A 16,857-nucleotide genomic window follows, 5' to 3' on the forward strand; every position below is an offset into this window, starting at 1 on the left:
CGGACCCTCCACACTCCTGACCCCCTCCTGCAATGATTGTCAGCAGGAGGGATGCCCACTCCCTCCTGCCTTGCTCCCTCCCCATACCTTATATAGAAGAAGACAGCAGAAAGGATGCCCAGTCCCTCCTGCTTGGCAGGTCTTCCCTTTCCTGGTGTATCCTGGGATACACTGGGAGGGGCCTGATTGACTCAGGCACCAGGATGTACTAGGAAGGGGTTATGAGACTCATGAAACAAGTAAATTTTTCTCAAATCTTTTTATTTTGCCTGCAGTAAAGTTTCTACCTCAATAACATGGATTAAAGAAAGCACATTCAAAGATAGTACAATCTGTTATAGAGCGATTTCCAAATGCATGTCTTATAGTTGCCACTTAAGGTCTATGTTATAAATGATAACAGGTGAATTATAATGGATTGAGGAGAAAATAAAATTCTTCTCAACTGCATATGAACTTGCTCAATATCTACATGATTCACCTCAGCCTTCAGATAATATGGAATTAGCTATAATTTAAGACAAAACTACAGAACCGTCTAATTTAATCCTTCATTTTATATACCACATCATCCGTGCAAAAGATGGCTCAATGTGGTTTACATTAAAACTTTGCACAGTATATTAATTAAAAAAACCCTAATCCAAAATATTAGAAAACAAGAAAGTTTTTAATCTTTTTCAAAAAAGAAAACACATCAGGAAAGTCTTCTGATGCATTTGATTTTTGGACTGCATGGGATTCTTCTCATCCTCAAGTATAAAGTATAGGGGAAAAAAATTCAACAACTTCAGATTAGAAAACTAAAATGATCAAATTCCTCACAGAACCATGTTTACCAAGAACTGGAGTCCCAGTTCTATAGTGGAAACTGAACTAACAACCTTACCCAAGCCTAAGTGTATCTGCTAAAGCCTTTCTGGCCATTCCTTCCACAAGTGAAAAGCGGTTCAGTACAGTTGAGGCCACTTTTTCTGAAAGGACAAACTTGTCTTTCCCATGAAAATATAGATCATTTGCTGGTAGATATTCAGCCAGTGGTGGTCAGCAATCTGTGCAAAACTCTGCTGCACGACTCATTTACCAACCTCGCTATACTCAAGTTACCCCTCTCCTTAAATCACTTCACTGGTTCCCTATCTGCCTTTGCATACAGATCAAGTTCCTATTGCTGACCTTCAAGTGTGTTAATTCTGCTGCCCCTCAATACCTCTCCTCTCTTCTCTCTCCTTATACGCATCCCAGAAAACTTCGATACTCAGAGCAGCTGCTCTTAACTGTACCCTTCTCCTCCACTGCCAATGCCAGATTTTGTTCCTTTTATCTAGCTGACCCCTATTCCTGGAATAAACTACCTGAGTTTGTCCGCCACGCTGCTTCCCTTAATTTGTTTAAAAGCAGACTGAACACCTATCTTTTTGATATAGTCTTCAATCCATAACCCCATTCCACCAACCTAGCCAGCGTTTAACCATTCCCCTTAACTGTATCCATGGCATCCTATTTGTTTGTCTTGTCTGTTTTGATTGTAAGCTCCTTCGAGCAGGGACTGTCTTCTTCGTGACTCTATACAGTGTTGCATACGTCTGGTAGCCCTATAGAAACAATTAGTAGAAAAAATATTTAATGTTGAGCTATGTTCAGGCACCTGTATTGAGTATCTGGGACTAATTCCTCTGGTGCTAACCACTGGAGCTTATCTGGAACCCAGTCCTCTCTCCCGCCCTCCCATCCCCAAAATGGGAAATTACAACCCTCCTGATCCTCCTACCTCCTACTCCCCTGGAAGCATAGAAGCAGCCTGCATCCAATTTTCTTCCCTTACTCCCAATCCCCTCAGATGAAGCCCCCTTCCAATTCTCCTCCCTTCCTCCCCTATGTTGATTGCATAAGTCCTTTTGAAAATCGGGTGCCACTTAGTGGCCAGATTCATCGTCCATGATTACTGGGTTCTAGAAAGAGTTTTGTTGAGAGGACCATTACTGTAATGATTGGACTAATTATGTTTGGAGGGGAGGGGGGTCTATATAATATGGGAATAACCCCTGGGCAGTTATAATTGAAGTGTAAAGTCTGAGTACTGGCAGGATCACTGGAGTTTATTTTCCTTCATTTATTTTATAAGTATATGTTTTATTGTGAACTGTTTGATGCACTTTTGACGTGAAAGACAGTCAAGAAAATTATATCTATTTCATGGTGCCAGACCTCAGCTATAGTTTTGATTGGAGTCGAAGTACAGAGAAGAAGGAGAAAACTGCCAGGTATATATAACTCAATATTTTATGGTCTAAAAACAAAAGAAGCTTTTAGAGATCAGATAGTACCTTACCTAGCTAGTGGAAGAAAGACGAATGCTTCAAAAACTGATAAAGACGTATTCAGCAAAAGATATAGACCAAAGAATTCACCATGGAAGCTTCCTATTAATAAACTCTGTTATACAATCCCATCATTTCATACCATGACTTAAAGCCTACATGAAATAAAAATAGACCAAATTTGTCAAGGCTGCCCCTTTGATAGAGCTTTAGCTTTGTACGCTTTGGAGCTTACAGTACAACTCTGCTCACTGTTCAGTGGAAGGATGTGTCTTTATTAGTGTCAACACTAAGGGTCCTTTTACTAAGCCACGTTAGGGCATTAATGGGCGCTAAATTGCCGCACGCGCTAGACCTTAACGCCAGCATTGAGCTGGCGTTAGTTCTAGCCGCGTAGTACGCGGTGTAGTGCGTGGTAATTTCCTGCGTACGCTAAAAACGCTAGCGCACCTTAGTAAAAGGAGCCCTAAGTTCTGTAACACTACACACAGCAAATGTACATTAATTCTATGAGTGTGAACGCAGCACAGGTAGAATGGCTTAAAAGATGTAAAATGGTTACAGGTGATCATGTGGTCCAAGTTTCCAAGTTTATTAGTTTTTAATATCCCGATCATAAAATGAATATCTGACCGGTTTACAATTATAAAAAAAATTTAATATAGAGTAGAGAGAAATAAAAAAGAGTGTAAAAAAGTAGATAGAGTGAACAAATATGGCATTTACAGACAAACTAGAAAGTGAGGAAAGATGGGGAGGTGGGAAAAGTTACATAATTATAGAAGAAAAAAGGATATAGAGGAAAAAGGGGATGACACAAAAGGGGTGGGGGCATAATAAAGAAGAAGGTAGACTGCTCTAAAAAAAAAAAAAAAAATAATAATAATAATTTTAAGATTAGGATTTATCGTATGCATCTTGAAAAAGGAAAGTTTTGAGATTAACCATAATCGGAAAAAGAACACCGGTGACTAGCTTTGCCACCGCTCATAAAGCCAACATGACTACTCAAGGGAAAGGTCAGCAAGTAGAGGCAGAATAAATCTGCTTGTCTTCCCTATATTCTAGTAGGGAAGTTGATCAATATTGCTCTCTGTCTGCATTGGGTGAGAAAGGTTTTCTGCTGAAACAAGGTTGAAGATGTTCCTGCAGGGACCTTAGGTAGTTCAGCACTCGTTCAGTCAGCAGTGGTCTGCTTTCTCTCTCCTCCCTTCGTGCCCCTCTCCCACCTCAAGCCTTGGAATGAGGTCTCTGTAGGCAGGGAGCTTTGGCCTGGTGTTGCCTATCTGAATTATTTAAAGTTGACAGCTGAAATAAAGAACAAAAATCAAAGCTTTGGTTTGCGATGCAGCAGCTTAAATAAGTGCCTTCTACATAATCAGGTGATCGGAGTTTTTCTCTCAAGTAAAGTAGAGAATGACACGGGGACAAATTTGTCCCTGTCCCCCGCAGGAACTCAATTTCCCCTTCCCATCCCCACAAGTTTTGTCTCTGCCCCACGCCTGTAAACTCTATCTTAACCGCACAAGCCTCGAACACTTATGATTTTTAAAGTGTTTGAGGCTTGTTGCAGACGAGGACGGAGCTTACAGGAATGGGGCAGGGATAGGAAAAGAACTCGCCGGGATGGGAAAATGAGTTCCCGTGGGGACGGGGAAACATTTGTCCCCCCATATCATTCTCTAAATTACTAAAGCAGCATTATTACCCTTTGAGAACTCCCACCCCACCCCAGTAACATGAAGTCCATTGATTATAACAGAATGGATTTAAAGGTTGCTTGGGTAAAGAATACCAGAACATAATACTGCTATTGGTTCCTGCATGAAGTTAAGACCAATGCTCCTCACTTCTGGTTCTGCTATAGGTATAGCAACACTTTTCACTGCTGGCTGGGTGACAGGTAGGCCAGCACTCATCACCCAGAATCACATTCACACTAAGGTAATGTAAAAGCTCATTGCTCCAGGCAGAAAAGGAATAGATCAGTGCTCATCACTGCTGTATGCACTAGATTAATAACCAGCACAGAGAGGGACAGAGCACACCAAACACAATACAGCAAAAAAAGCACACAGGACCTCAATGAACAAGGACTTGTCTTTATTGCCCCTGTTCTGGTACTTGGGAGCCGGGATGGCCACTGTTGGAAACGATACACCGTCAATAGCGCGCAGGACATTGGCACGCCGACAATTCCTCTCCGTCAAATGCGTGCTCTGACAAGGGCGCGCATGAGCAGAGGAGAATTGTCAAGGTGGAAATGTAAGTATAGTGTGTGTGTGTGTGTGGGGGGGGGTTCCCTTCCCCCCACACCCTCAGAGCGGAAAATGCCTTATAAGTTTAGGTCGTGTGCGAGTTGTAAGATTAGGGGGTGTAGTTCCCCCACACCCCCCCAACCAGAGCACGAGTGTAGTGTGTGTGGGGGTTCCCCCCCACACACCACCTCAGGCCGCAAAAAGGAAGGAATAGGACAGCACACACTTGTCCTGAGTGCAAATGTTGGCGTGCCAATGTCCTGCGTGCATTTGACAGGTCACCGTTGGAAAAAGGATACTGGGCTTGATGGACCTTCAGTCTGTCCCAGTGTGGCAATTCTTATGTACATATTGAGGTCCTTTGTGCTTTTTATGCTGTATTGCACTAGGTCAGTGCCAGCACTCAACAATTCCATTTGTGCTAGGCTAACGTCAGTGCTCATCGCTTCTATCTGCTCCAGGTGTAGACAGCACCTATTACTGCTGTTCATAATGTGTAGCATCCAGTTCTCATCACTGTTATCTGTGCTGAGCTGAGGTCAGCACTCTTCGCTTCTCGGTGCAAAGAGCCAGCACTCATCACTGCTATCAGTGCTATGTGTTGGCCAGTGTTTGTCCCTGTTGTCTGGCGCGGAGGGGATGTGTGTGTGTGTGTGTGTGTATATGTGTGTTTTTTAATGGGACAGATTGTGCGTGTGCAACACACACACATCTGTGCCATTTAAAAAAAAAAAAAAAAAAGCCATAACAGCAGTGACAGGAGGCTGCTTCCCCTGTCACTGCTGTTAGGGCTCTGAGCATGTGTCAATTGCTCACTGAGCGATGAAGGGACACATCTTGTAGTTTTCCATAGAATGTGTTTTGAAGCTGTAAGAAAACTAGGCCCTGTTTGTTTTTCCTTCTCTGTAATAATGCAAGGACATCTATGTTTGAAAAGATGTGTGTTCTTATGCTATGTTTAATCCAGATATTGTTTGCCTTCTCTTGCCGAAATATTATAAAGCTATTTTATTATGTAGTTTTCCTTAAGTTGTGTTTGAAGTTGTAAATCCAGATTGTTTGCCTTCTCCTGCTGATATATTACAAGGCCATTATATGCTTGAGATGTGTTTTCTTATTCTGTTGTAAAGTGAATCTAATTGTTTTCTTAGCTGTATTTGTAAGAAAATGTAGATAAGATTCTGCTGGCCAAAGCACCTCTAGTCTTTGGTCTTAGATAAGTAAAGAATTTTGTTATTTCTTTTAAAGTTGCATGTGATCTGTGTCCACATATGGTTTGCATTTACGTCATATGCTGACGGCCCTTACCCATGTAAAATGATTTAAAAGGAGGTACAGAATATTCAATAAAGCGGACATGTTTGAGAGATAATAGGTGTCTGTTTTCTCTTGGATATTGTCCCCGGATGCATCTGCTTGTCAAATGACAGAGTGTGTACGGCCATAATCGGGCCTTATCAGTGGGGGCTCGTCCGGGATGGACGTTGATATCACCGGTATTTTGTGAGTATTTCTGAATTTTGAATTCTGTTCTTTAATACTCACGGGTATTAGGTGCCCTGTTCCCACCCTTTATTTGTTAAATATAGATTTTTGGGAAGTCTATAGCGGAGTTTATAACACTAAAAAAAAAAAAACTCCTATTGTTCTTTTGGGAAGAACAATATTACTTATAGAGCCGCCTGCGCACTCTGTCATTTGTGGGGTTAACACTTTTTGTATGTGCTTTCTCTCTTCTATCGCTATTCTTTTCTATTGCTTAGAGATAAGATTTTATAGAGTATAAGACTATATTGTATATTACTGTTCTGTATCTCGCTTATAAGGTAAGATAAGCGGGATTCCTGCATTGCTATATTGTTTTTGTAATGGGTCAGAACGGTAGTAAGGTTCCCCCCCCCCCCCTAAGAAAGCTGAGACTTGTAAGGCTTATGTTGCCCGTGTATGTGACACTGGATATTATCTTATTGATCCTTGGATAGATAATATGGCTGGTTGGACTGAAGGACTTCATAGTTCGAGTCCGTTTCCCCGAGATGGGGCAAATGATACGTTTCATATGGATAAATGGATTGTGTTTGGGGGGTCATGAGGCATGGCCATATTATTTAGGGGATCCGCACTGGGACAAAGAATATATGAGAAGGGGAGGCATTAATTGGCTTACATATGCTCCTGATTGGTCAGCTACTGTTAAAGATAAAACATCCAAGCTGTCCATTCTTTCCCCTGCTCAATTACATGCTGCAGAACAATCTATCTGTGCTGCTAGCCCTCCTCCTTATCATTTACAAATTCCTTCACCCGGTGCTCCTGTTAAACTTTATCCCTCTTTATCTAAGGATGATATTGACCTCCTTATCGGTAGTACTCTTATTCCTCCTCCTCCACCTCCCGTCCTGTCCGGTGCAGTTGCATCAGGACAGGTTGCTGACACTTTGCCCCAAGACATTACATTTCCCACTGTATCCACGACCAGCCCCACTGTTCGGGGGCCGATAATCTCTTTTTCACCCCTCCACACTCGTAGCGGTACTCAAAGGGTTGCGGAAGTACAGGAGCTGATGCAAGAACAGATGCCCTTTCTCACAGTGGGGGATACTCTTTTGAAGAAACCCATTGAGTTAGAAGACATTAACAAGATTATTAAGCACTGCCCCAAGCCTCTTGTCTCTGCTAGTGCGACTTTTCACTATTTAAAACGAGCATGCAAGGGTCGAAATTATACGCAGGAAGATATGCGCCTTATTATAGATGGCATTGTTGGACACAGTTCCCCTTGGGACTGGTCTAACGTCCCTAGTATTAGTGTTTTAGATCCTGTTACTGTCACAGCTACTGCTTATAGACTGAATACTGAAGCAGGAAATGCTGTTATGTGGAATGAATTACAGGCAGAGCTTGATCGGTGTTTTAAGTCTCGATCTTCCCTTCCTATTGCAGTAGCCTGCAAACAGAAATCAGGTGAAACTGTTGTGGATTTCTGGAAGAGGTTTAATGAAACCTGGACCCAAGAGGCGGGTCTCAGTTCCCATGCAAATATGGATTCCCTACTTATTCAGACTTTCCTTTCTAACCTCCGTTCTCCCTTGCAAATTCTGGTCAAACAAATGATTTCAGAATGGCCCACTAGTTCTCGTACTGAATTTCAAAATAAATTAATGGAAAAAGAGGCAGCAGGTTGTTTTGAGATCTCTAAACCTCGGGAAATCCTGCATCAGGGCCAGCTACCCACCTGGGGACCGCGCCTGTCTACTTCTCGTGGAAGAAGGGGTCGTGGGTTTCGCAGGGGGAGGGTTCCAGTCTCCGGTCGAGGTGGTAATAATCCATCCAGAAGTACTGGATGTTTTAATTGTGGGGACCTTAGTCACTGGCTTAATCAATGCCCTCATCCCAGACCCCCCGCATTACCAGTTCAGCCCGCCCCACCGGTGGTGCTTACCCCTCCCTCTACTGTGAGACCATCTGCCACTTCTCCTCGTTTTCCTATCTCTTGGCACAGCCCCCCTACTCCCCAATGAAGGGGCCCGGAGGTTTACACCCCAGCATTCACTTTGGTCTCTGCCTTTGCTAAGGATTCTCCTATGATATCTCTTATTGTACAAGGGAGTCCAGTGCCTTTTCTTGTAGATTCGGGTGCCACTTGTAGCACCATCAGTGAGGATTACTATCGGGGCCCACGCATGAATGCTGAACCTTCTATGGGAATTAATGGGGTTTTGACTAAATCCTATCGTACCACACCCCTGTCTGTAGCTCATCCTGATACAGGCTTTACTCTTTTTCAGCACTCCTTTCTTATTATTCCCCATTGCCCTGTCAGCCTTCTTGGTCGAGATCTTTTTTTTCCTCTCCTCATTCAGCTCACTACAGATGATACAGGAGGTTTGCATGTCTTTTCCTCCGTTATTCCCATTCGCCCTCCGTCCACCCTTTACCTTTCTACTTGCCCTGACACACTTTTGCCCCTTCCCCCAGACTCTCCGGTCTGGGCTTCTACTGACACTGATGTAGGCTCTATTTCATGTACCCCTTATCGTGCTTCTCTGAAATCACTCATTCCTGTTTTCATTAAGCAGTACCCGATCTCCCAAGAAAAGGAGAAAGTCATGATTTCACTAATTGCTTCATTTCTTTCCTCTGGTATTATTAAAACCACCATCTCTTCCTACAATACGCCCATCAATCCTGTTGTCAAAGCTGTTTTGTTCCCCGTTTTGTTCAAGACCTTAGGGCTGTTAATGCTTTGGTGATTCCCATTGCACCCATTGTCCCGGATGTCCCTTCTCTACTCTCCTCCATTCCACCTGCAGCTCATATTTTTTCAGTCATTGATTTGAAGAATGCTTTTTTTTCTGTCCCTGTTGACGAGGACACCCAGCCCCTTTTTGCATTCACTTTTAAGCAACAGCAGTATACCTGGTGTAGAATGCCCCAGGGCTATGTTGATTCCCCTGTGGTTTTCTCCATTGCCCTGCAGGCTACTTTACAGCCATGGACTGCCCCCCATGGTTCTATTCTCATTCAATATGTGGATGACCTTCTTTTGTATTCCATAACTCAGGAAAACTGTCAGGCTGATAGTTTGCACCTTTTACAATGGTTGTCTGTGTGTGGTCACAAGGTGTCACGAAAGAAACTAGAATGGTGTAAATCCGAAGTGGAATACCTGGGTTTTGTCCTGTCTCATGGTCAGAGGAAAATTAGCACTTCTCGCATTGCTGCTGTTCTGGGTTTGCCTCGCCCAGCTACTCAAAAAGACATGCTTACTTTTCTTGGTATGATTGGTTACTGCCGCCAATGGATCCCTGATTGTTTCTTCTATGACCAGATTTTGAGACAGACTCTAGGTACTGAAATGACTGATCTTATCAGATGGACTAAAGAAATGTTGGACGCTTTTGGACATTTGAAATGTGCTTTGGTTTCTAGCCCCGGCTTGGGTCTTCCTGATTATGACCAAATGTTTCATCTCTTTGCTCGTGACAATTGTAAGGCTATGGCGGGCGTCCTGACTCAGGATCATGGCGGTAAGTTACGCCCTGTTGCCTTTTTTTCTAAAGTTACCCCTGTTCAAGTTCAAGGCATGCCTGCCTGTTTAAGGGCCCTAGCTGCATGTGCTATAGTGGTAGAGATGGCTACTCCTCTAACCCTTGGTCACCCCACTACCCTTCATACTTCTCACGATGTCCAAGCCCTCCTTCGCAATATTCATACCCAGCATATGTCAGCTCAGCGCCTTAGTGGTTATGAGGTCATCCTCCTTTCTAATCCCAATCTCACCATTAGATATTCTGCCCCGACATACGGCCCCGCTCTACTTTTAAATGGTCTTTTGGGTCTTAAGGGTGAACAGGATGCGCTTCCTCCTGATCATTCCTGTGTCTCTATGATATATCAAGACACTTCCCCTCGCCCTAATTTGTCCTCTACCCCTCTCCCCGATGCTTCCTCCATTTTTGTTGATGGTTCTTGCTCACGTCCTAGTGACAACACCTTCCACACAGGATATGCTGTGGTTGAACTCACTGATATCATCCATGAGGCCTTTTCCCTCCCCTATCCTTCGGCACAGGCTGCTGAACTCATTGCTCTTACTCGCGCCTGTCACCTATTCTCTGGTAAATGCGTTAATATTTATACCGACTCTAAATATGCCTTTGGTGTTGTACACGACCATGGTGTTATCTGGCAGCGTCGCGGCTTTGTGGCTGCTGATGGTAAGCCTATTTCTCATGCTTCCCTTGTATTTGTAAGAAAATGTAGATAAGATTCTGCTGGCCAAAGCACCTCTAGTCTTTGATCTTAGATAAGTAAAGGATTTTGTTATTTCTTTTAAAGTTACATGTGATCTGTGTCCACATATGGTTTGCATTTACGTCATATGCTGACGACCCTTACCCATGTAAAATGATTTAAAAGGAGGTACAGAATATTCAATAAAGCGGACATGTTTGAGAGATAATAGGTGTCTGTTTTCTCTTGGATATTGTCCCCGGATGCATCTGCTTGTCAAATGACAGAGTGTGTACGGCCATAATCGGGCCTTATCAAGCGACTGATTGGTTGTGTTTGTATGCAAATGATTTGCACCTCTATGCAAATCATTTGCATGCAAACTTGATAGCACATCGATCATTGCTGGAGAATCGGCCAACAGTGATCAAGCTGGTATCTTTAGTGCATCTAGCTTTAGTTCAAAGGCAAAGCCTTGTAATGGGCCTGTAGTTTACAGGGCCAAAATACTATCCATGCCAGCAGCTGCCATGCTCCAAACTTATAGGTTTCAACAGTCTTTAGCCAATTAACCAGGTCTTGTCACACCCACGCTCTCTGCGAACACCCTGAGCCGTCGGGTAGTGACATGAAGCTTGTTACTGGTGTGGTCCCTTTAGAATTAGGGTCACCTTTCAAGTTGGTAGTCCCTGGCAAATGCCCAACTAAGCTTATTCTTCAAGGGTTTTGAAAAATCACACTTTGTCAGAATGGCCTTGGTGAAAACATAAGCTTTTATTTGGCCACCGGCCGTGGAATTACTGTGCCGCTCCAGGTTTTCCTGGTAGCATGAACATCATACAAAAACAACAGAAAAAGTTCATCTCACTCGTAGTCACTCAGTAATCAGCTCTGAACTGGGTTAATAAACCACATACAGTCATTAATATTCCAGGAGGTTAGGAGGTGAAACAGTTAGCACAAATAACTCTCCATTGTAGCTTTACAGGAGAGACATTCTTGTTCAGGACTGAGAAATATTCTGTGCTGTCTTCCAGTGCTCTTACACTCTCCAGCTGGGCTGGACTTTCTCCCTAGTCCCGAGCAGGCTTTTCCCTGAGAGGGTTAATTTCCTTATCCCTATGAGGCAGGCAGACTAATTGAATTAGTTAGTTGCTAAGGCACTATCTTTACAGCTGGGCCCTTTCACGGAGTGTGGAAGTCAGGAAATTCTGGGCTTTAAACTAGCCATCATTTCACCCTGGCTTTTGTTTCAGCTGTGAACATAACCTGAAGAGGAGATTACTGTAGCCTTTCCAAACTCCAGCAAAACAGCATGTAAAATTGCAATACAGGATTATTTCCCTAGTAACTCCCACAGTCATTAGTTCACAGAGCAAGCAGAGAAATACAGCCAAGACAAAACCTCTGTTCACAGACCTTTCCCAGGATATTCAGCTCTCCATTTCCTCTGAACAGCTTTCCTGTATAGCCCCACTTTCTTCCCATACCATGGGCTCTGGGGAAAGGAATTCAGTGGCCAAATTACCAGCCTGTTCCTCCGTCATTTCCCAGTCAGTGCTGAGGAACTGCTCAGCCCCGTCCTGCCTCTGCTCTACTGCCAAGCCTCGTTCTGCTCTTCCTCCTTCCTCCCTCTGCTCTCTAACGAGCCTGGCTTTAAGCTGAGGGGAAGAACCACTCCCCCTTGGCTTTGGATGGGGGAAGGGAATTCCTTCCTCAGCCCATGCCGTTTCTCTGAGGGGAAACTGCTTGTGAGCTTTCTGCCTTACAGGCAATGGCCAATAGCAAGGCAGCTTCTTCCTGCCTGGCTTTGGGACTGCTTCAGGTAAGTCTAAGCCTTCCTGTTCTATTTCCATTTCATTGTCACTCACCAGGTAGTCAGCTAATTTATTGTCCTGGGCACTGACCTGGTCAGCCCTTCTGCACTGGGGTTTATATACTTTCCTTAATTTCCCTGTGGCAAACCTTGGGGAAGATGTCCGTTTGTCACAGTCTGGACCCAGCCATTCACTTGAACATAGCTCACAATACTTCAGCCAAGCAGATACAAAAATCTCACCTTGCCACTTTTTCTCACAATCACTTAAGGACCACTCTGCTTCTCTGGGTTTCTTCTCAACCCATAGGGAAGAGCTCTCCTCCTGGAGACCTTTACTGTGGTCTTAGGATTTCTCTCTGGGAAATCTCTGGCTGAGGGACCTCTCTGACTGACTCCACTCTAGGGCATATGAACTCCTCCTTGCCTGAGTCCCGCCTCCATCTCTCAGCAGGGTTGCTAAGGGATTAAGAATTTGCAAGTATGTTTAAATTAAAAGTTTAGTTCTTAACACCCTGTCTCGTTGGTCTCCACTCTTCCTTTCATGGTGGGGCAGAATAGCTTCTATCAAAATGACCCTTACTCCTCAGATAAACTATACCCTCTCAATGCTTCCCTCCTTATGCAAGAAGAAATTTTTTCATTGGTTGAATAAGAAAATATCTGACTTTGTGTGGAATAACAAAAAACCTCGTATTGCTCTCGACAAGCTGAAAGCCTCTAAAATTAATGGGGGTTTGAATGTACCAGATTTTCATTTTTATTATATCGCATCATTGGCCAAATATGGAGCCTATTGGATTATTAACCCTAGTACCCAAGACTCACCAACCTGGTTTGACCTGGAACGGTTTTTATGTGCACCATTACATGTTTCATGCTTGTTGACGGTGCCATTGCCCAAACTTTTGAGAAAATACTCCTTATTGAGTGCAACGCAGCATGCCCTTCATATACTAGACGTAATCGCAGAGATTTCAATTAAAGACAGTCCACTCTTGTCCATTTGGAATAACCCCAAAATCCAAATCAATAGTAAATCTCTTTCATGGAAAAGGTGGCAGCGGGCTGGTTTGTGGTCTCTCCATCAGATAACCACTCTCACTTCGTTTGTTCCCTTTGTCACAATTTGCTCTACTTACTCATTGTCTCCTTCTGCTTACTCACAGTGGCTTTCTCTTACTAAGACGTTATCTTCTATGTCTATACGCTTTGATTATATGACATCCATTCACACTTTGTATCACTGGTCCACATTGGCTATATCAAAAGGTAAAGCGATATCTCTCTTTTATAGTATTCTAAGAGATCACTCTTTCACATTTTCCTCTCATTCCATGAAACATTGGGAATCTATGCTGACAACCTCACTTACTGATGTTGACTGGGAACTCTTCTGGTCATCGACAAACCGACCTCTTTTATCATCCAGAGTCTCACAATCAATGTTCTTCATTATGTGGAATGCGGTATGGACACCCTTTCGGATGTGGAAAGCTAACCTAAAACAAGACTCTATATGTTGGAATTGTATGAAAGAAGCTGGGACTCTTGATCACATGCTTTTCCACTGTGCTAAAGTTCGTTCCTTTTGGACATGCATTTGGGACACCATAAAGTCTATTACCAATTGTTCAGAAGAAATTTCCTTTGACATTATAATTCTCCGATCTCAACACCCTTGTTTTACACAGTCTAACTGTCCTCCTAAACTCATTGATGCAATGTTTGTGACTGCCCTTATGCACATCTTGAAAAATTGGAAGTCCTCTTCATTACTAAACTATACCTTTTGGTGGAATTCTTTGAGCATGTATCATAAATTTGAATCATATGCTTATGAAAAGAAAAATATAATTCGACTTTCCAAAAGTTTGACACAATGTAAATCACCCTGGAAATTCCTAGACTCATATGTTCAATCTATTTCATAGACACTCCTCTCTTCTTCTTCTTCTTTTTCTTTACCTTCATCTTTTTCCTCATTTTATTCTTTTTCTTTCTTCCTTCAATTTCTCTTTCCTCTTATCTTTTCTTTTATTATCTTTTCATGAACAGTCCTAGTACTTTAGATCTTTTAAAACGATTCAATTCTACATTGCACAATATAACTGAATATTTGTTATACTAAATGTTTTGTTTTATTTTTTGATACCCTGTACTTGAACTGTTTCTTATATTTTTTCAAAAAACTCAATAAAAAATATTGAACTTAAAAAAGAATTTGCAAGTATGTGATCATTGATCTTGTGGTTGCTGGCCTGGCTCATCTTTGATTACAGGTAGTAACTGAGAATATCTCAAACTATGTACAGTGAACCTTTGTCTTAATGGATACTGTAGCGCAGGGGTGCCCAACTTTGGCCCTTGCCAGGCCAGGTTTTCAGGATTTCCCAAATGAATTTGCATACAATGGAAGCAGTGCAGGCAAATAGATCTCATGCAAATTCACTGGGGAAATAATGAAAACCCAGCTGGATTTGGCACCCCTGCTGAAGATATGAAGATCAAGATTGTCAATTGAACTGTAGGGAATAGTTTTGATTTTTGTTGTTGTTGTTGTTGTTGCAATCCACACATTTCAAAGAACTGAATGTAAAAAATGAATGGCTCTTCCTTGATTATTGACACTTATAATTCTGGATTATGGATTGGTATGTTTAAACTTGCTCATTTGATTGTCTGAATGATCAGCTGTGTTTTTCATGAAGACTAACACAATTTTCTTTTTGGTCTAGACACTAGCTGGATAGTAGGAACTGAAGACCGATATGAAAGAATTCAACCCTGATATAGAACAATGGAAGCTTGAAACATGAAGTCATTTGGGGGAATGTCTGGTTCTGTTCTGTTAACTAAATGAAGAGATATACATTTTTATATTCATTATTGTGATATGTTTTGAGGATTTTCACTTTAGTAGTCTGTCTGAATTATAAGAGTTTGTCCAAAGAAAATAAATGTATTTATTAGAACTTCCAGGACTGGTGGTGAATAATGCTCTCCATATATGACATTCCTCCTATGCATTGATATTGCATAAAATAATTGAGACCTGTTATAATGAAAAGACATTTTGGGGCTTCTCAAGAATATAAATTGTTGGCTATATTAGTCCCAAAGTATTGGAAACTGAGGACTTTACAAAATAGGATTCCAGGACCATTCAAATAGCTTGCAAATACTCATGCCCAAACTTACCCCTTTTTTGAAAAGGTTATACATGCATGCATGCAATTTACATGTATACTGATATATTTTATAAAATGCGCATGCATTTCTTAAGTCCACCCTTGCCCAAATTATATTCCTGGGGAAGCCTGGGCACTTAGAAGTAAATTCACCAAATGCTGTCAAACTTTAGGCACTGGAATTATGCAGGGTGAGCAAGGATTCTGTATTATCAATTCCATGTGGAACTATTGTTACTGAATGCTAACATACATTTGCAGGAGCATGTCAAAGGCTCTTGCTTAAATATTGGCAGTTATTGTATATGGAGCTTAATAAATTCGTGCCTATCAGAATGGTACTTAGTGTAATTCTATAAATGGTACATGCATATATAGAATCATGCTTAGCTGTCATATGCATCACTAACATTTAAGTGTACCCATTTAGGCCACGAAAAAAAACAGGCCTAAACACCTGCACCTAAGTTGTGTGCAGACGGGGTATATTCTGTAACAGTATGCTTAACTTATAGAAATGCCTGTGATCTGCCCATGCTCCTCCCCTGGTCATGCCACCTTTTGAGATTTGCACACTCAAATTAATACACGCAACTTTATAGAATGCACCTACCAAGCTGCATGCATAACTTCTAATTAGTATCAATTAGTGTCAATTATGAGGTATTAATTGCCAATTATTAGTGCCAATTGGCTTGTTAGACAATTAAATTGTGTGTGCAAATTAGCTGTGCACACTGATTTGTGTGCAAAGCTTATAGCATTATTACAGAATTTGGGTCATAACCCCTAGTATTCTATAATCTACACATGTAACTTATAGGCATGTTCCTGACCCATCCATGTCCCTCCCAAGGCCACATCCCCAAAAGTTGCATGAGATTAAAATTGCACATGTACTAACATTTGATTATTAAATTAATTTGCATGTGAAACTTACATTATTCTCTACATAAGGGCACCTAACTTTATGTTCTGAGCTATGCATGCCCAATTTTGTAGAATTAGGGAGCATGTCTCTGCATCTACTTTTTATTTGTGTATACAGATAACTTTTATGAAAGCATTTTCCTGCATGTAAAAAAAGTTTTACAAGCAGAAAAAGTGTATAAAATTATCTCTGATGCAGTGGCGTAGTAAGGGGGGTGAGAGAGGGGTGGTTTGCCCCGGGTACCATGTTGTTAAGGGTGCTGACACCCCTTCTCTTCCTCTCCACCTTCGCCTCTTCCCATTCCTCCTCTCCATGTGTGCAGCCCCCTTCCCCCATACCTCTAGTCGAAGTAGTTGTTCACGACAGTCAACAACATGTTCTTTGTGACCCTGTCGGCTCTCCTGCTGATGTCACTTCCAGGTGCCATGCATAGGAAGTGATGTCAGAGGGAAATCTGATGGGGTCATGAGGTGCCCGTTGTTGACCGCCACGAGCAGCTACTTTAACTACAGGTATGGGGGAGGGAATAGGGGGGAGCACACAGGGCAGGCGGGATCAGGAAAGGAGCGGAGAGGCAGAGACAAGGGCATGAGAAGGGTGTTCT

At 42.3% G+C, this 16,857-nt stretch overlaps 1 protein-coding gene across 4 annotated transcripts in view; it reads left to right on the plus strand.

The window, feature by feature from the left end:
- The window catches only part of LRRC30 (leucine rich repeat containing 30), a 51,194-nt gene extending 36,087 nt beyond the window's left edge, over window positions 1-15,107 (plus strand). For all 4 annotated transcript variants that reach the window (XR_004538381.1, XR_004538380.1, XM_033934107.1 and 1 more), the window contains one exon: window positions 14,870-15,107. The gene's annotated coding sequence lies outside the window, so the exon portion shown is untranslated. The remainder of the gene's footprint in view (window positions 1-14,869) is intronic.
- The last annotated feature ends 1,750 nt before the right edge of the window (window positions 15,108-16,857 follow it).

The sequence above is a fragment of the Geotrypetes seraphini genome, chromosome 2, assembly GCF_902459505.1.
Source record: "Geotrypetes seraphini chromosome 2, aGeoSer1.1, whole genome shotgun sequence".
Taxonomy (NCBI): Eukaryota; Metazoa; Chordata; class Amphibia; order Gymnophiona; family Dermophiidae; genus Geotrypetes; species Geotrypetes seraphini.